General features: G+C 38.8%; 1 pseudogene; it reads right to left on the reverse strand.

Moving 5' to 3' along the window:
- Positions 1–1,156: 1,156 nt before the first annotated feature.
- LOC132666461 (glyceraldehyde-3-phosphate dehydrogenase pseudogene) lies at positions 1,157–2,460 on the reverse strand (annotated as a pseudogene).
- Positions 2,461–4,157: the final 1,697 nt, after the last annotated feature.

Consider the following 4,157-nt stretch of genomic DNA (forward strand, 5'->3'; position numbering starts at 1 on the left):
TCAGTCTGCTACAATATCCAATGCCAACTAAAGCCTCTATGTGAATGCCCTCTCAAACATAAAATGGCCAAAACTGAGCTTTTGAAATTCCATCACAAACCACCACCTCTGTTAATTGCAACTCCATTCTTAAAATTTCTTGGTCAAAATGTTTGAAACCATCTTTGATATATCTATTTCTGTAAAAGTCCCAAACATAATTCTTTAATAAGCAAACCTTATTGGATATGTCTTCAAAATTCAGAATGTTATCACTTTTTACCACTTCCAGTCTCGCTAACCTGGACCATGCCACCATTCCTCCTATCTATATTATAGCAATGGTTTTGCTTCTGGTGCCTTGTAATCTATTCTCAACACAATAGGCAAAAATAAATATTAAAACTGATATCAAACCATGTTGCTTTTCTGCTTAAATGTGTTACCACCCAATTTTTAGAAAAAATAAACTTAACAAGGGATTGCCTAAATGTTAAACATACATGATAAATCCATGAACACCCTTAAATGCTTTAAGATTTTATTTTTGACTCTGGATTTTTGTAGACTTGCTCTTAACTAAAGTTGGCTATGATACAATTGGTTTATATTGAAAAATGATACCAATAACCCCAGGAATTTGTATTTTACTCTACAGATAATATTGACCACATCACGTTGTGTTCTATATAATCAATACAAACTATAGATTAAATGCCTTATGTTACCTGAATCAAGATAAATTATACTTCTGAGAAACTGATTTTTCCTTTTGAATATTTGACCTCTTAACTAGTTATATCCTCCCTTGCATTAGATACTAGGAAGAATGGAGTCAAATGAATGTCTTCTAATTTACAAATATGTCCTTATGAGCATGTGTTTTGTCTATTGATAATATACCTGACCTTTCTTGTTTTTTCTACCATCTTTCCTTGGATTGACCATTTTTGCTTATTTATTTATTTATTTTGGCAGAGCTGGATACAGTATACTTTATGGTACAAAACAAGGTACAGCTCCCCAAACGCCTCCCCTTCTTAAGGGGTTATGTGATAGAAACTGTATAGAGTTCGGGAGATTCTCAGTGTGTTGGAGGATGAGTTGGGGCAAGGATTCCCCAACAGTTAAGGGCCTCTCTCTTCCTCTTTCACTGTGGTGGTAGTCCAGGGGACTCTTACACCTTGGACACCATGTAGACCATGAGGTCAACCACCTGGTTGTTGTAGCCAAATATATTGTCATACCAGAACATGAGTTTGAAAAAGTGGTCATTGAAGGCAATGATCCTCAATTCTGGCCCCAGCATCAAAGGTGGAAGAGCGAGTGTTACTGTTAATATTGCAGGAGACACTGAGGCGCCTGTATGGCTCAGTCAGTTGAGTGCTTAACTCTTGATTTTGCCTCAGGTCATGATCCCAGGGTCGTGGGATTGAGCTCTGCATCAGGCTCTGCACTGAGCACGGAGCCTGCTTGGTATTCTCTTTCTCTCTCTCTCTCTCTCTCTCTCTCTCTCTGTATCTCTCTCTGTCTCTCTCTCTCCCTCTCTCCCTCTCCCTCTAACCCTTTTCCTGCTCTTGTGTTCTCTCTCTTTCTCTCTGTCTCCCTCTTTCTTAAAAAAATAGTTGCAAGAAACAACCTGGTCCTCAGTGTAGCCTAGGATGCCCTTGAGTATGGTCCTCTGATGCCTGTTTCATCACCTTCTTGATATTATCATATTTGGCAGCTTTCTCCAAGAAGCAGGTCAGATCCATGACTGACACATTGAGAATGGGGACGCCAAAAGCTATGACAGTGAGCTTCCCATTCAGCTCAGAGGTGACCTTGCCTACAGCCTTGGTAGTGCCAGTAGAAGCAGGGAGAGTGTTCAGGGCAGCCTCTTGGGCAACATGCCACCGTTTCTTAGAAGGCCTGTCCATGGTCTTCTGGATGACAGTGATAGCATGGACTGTGGTCATGAGTCCCTCCACAATGCCAAAGTTGTCATAGATGACATTGGTCAGAGGGTCCAAGCAGTTGGTGGTGCAGGAGGCATTGCTGACGATCTTGAGAGAGTTGTCATACTTCTGGTTCACACCCATCACAACCATGGCATGAACAGGCATGGCAGAGATGTTGATCCTCTTGGCTTCACCCTTTAAGTGAGTCCAGACTTCTCCATGGTGGTGAAGACTCCAGTGGACTCCACAACATACTCAGCACCAGCATTACTCCATTTGATGTAGGCAGGATCTCGTTCCTGGAAGTGGAGATATGCTTTCCATCTATGACAGGCATTCCATTCTTAACCTTGACTGTGCTGTGGGCTTTGCCATGGGTGGAATAATACTGGAACACATAGACCCTATAGTTGAGGTCAGTGAAGGGGTCATTGATGGCAACAATATTCACTTTGCCAGAGTTAAAAGCAGCCCTGATGACCAGGTGCCCAATACTGCCAAATCTGTCTACTCTGACATTCACCATTGTGTCTTGGGGATGCAGCTGTCACTGCACCAGAATATGTGGCTGTCTCTCAAATGGGGAGGAGCAGAGAGCACTTTTGTTTACTTCTAATGTTGTCATATAGCAAGCATTTTAAAAGTCATCTTAAATCCTTTTTGGAACAACATGAAGTATATAAAAAACGTTAGTAAGGTGTTTAGTGACCAGTGCTTATTAAACCCTCCTTCCCATTCTAGGGCGATGGAATTCCCCATCACCTACAGGTTTAAATTCAGACTCCTAAGCAAGGATAAAACCCCTTGTGATATGGCCTTGCTCTGTTTCTAGGATCAGTTTTCACCTTTCTATATTCCAGGCACTTAGGATTCCCTGCCTTGATAAGACCACACACTTGCTTTTAGCCTTCCTCCACAATTATAAATACTAAACATAAGCACTTAGTAAGGCTTTTTGTTGGCAGTTATCCAAAATAACCAATGTGTCCATTTATAAACTTTTGAGAGGAGTGTGTTAGAAACCATTCTCTCATGCTTGTAGTCAAGAAAATCATATCATCTCAGTGGGAAGTAAGGTGTATTCAGACGTCTACTAAGAGGCAGTCACAGACATGTCTATGTGTCAAGGAGATCTTTCATGTGCATGCCCTTTCTTAGCTGTAGGTAAATAAGGAGTCTTTGGTTTATGACTGCAGCTACTACTGTTAAATACCTAATACTTTGCAACTCTCCCTCTCATTATGAACTGCAAATGGTTGACTTTAAAAAACCACCTAATTTTGAGCTTTATATTGTTGTTGTTTTTTGGGTTGTAAGGTGTTTTACAATCACTCTCTCATTTGATCCTCCCCAAATCCTATGAATTAGAAAAGATAGGTCTCTCTCTAAATTTTCATATGAGAAAACTGAGGCTTACCATTTATCTAAGTTGAAGATGAAAGAATCAGAACCAGCTTTAAGATGAAGTCAGTTCTCTTTTCACTATATCATACTCCACAAGTTGTCCCTGTGTATATATGGTTGTTTTGCAATGATTTATAGTTATGCCTCTTTCCATGACATCTGTTATCTCTCTCCCTAAGTATTATGTTTTAACTGAAAAAGAGAAATCAACTTCTGGAATATCTTGAAACCATTTGAGCATCTATATTTTTTTAATAACCTATGACAGTAAATTTTCAAAACTGTATTTTTGGGGCTTTTTACTAGCATTTTATGTTTTTGCGGCTCTTAGGGATTATTGTAATTTTGGAGTTAGATGTAATGTCTGTGCAGATACATGAAAATCACACATTAATATTCCTGACTTTATATTGATCTTTGAGAGCAGAACTTTGTATCATAAACTTTTGTTTTTTATATACCTAGTAGAGCTATACGCACCACAATAAGTATGTCAAACAAGACACCCTTGAACAGAGAATTATGACAAAAGAAAGTAAAACTGACTTACCATCATGTAATTTTGCTGTATCTTTCCTGAAAACATTCTAACTATAATAGTTTGGAAATCATTCATTTATTCATCCAATGTCTATTTAAGTACTTCCTATGTGCCTGGCATATAATCTAGAACTGGTATTGATAAACTATGGCCCACTGGCCAAATCCTTTAGGCCACCTCTTTTTGTAAATAAAAGTTTAATTAAAAAAAATATGATAGTAAGTCATGTTGTGTTTCTGCTTCAAGTCCTTAAAGGTCTTCCTGTATAATTTTTGAAAAAACCAAACAAACAA

This window comes from Panthera onca, chromosome B2, assembly GCF_046562875.1.
Source record: "Panthera onca isolate mPanOnc1 chromosome B2, mPanOnc1 haplotype 2, whole genome shotgun sequence".
NCBI classification, from domain to species: Eukaryota; Metazoa; Chordata; class Mammalia; order Carnivora; family Felidae; genus Panthera; species Panthera onca.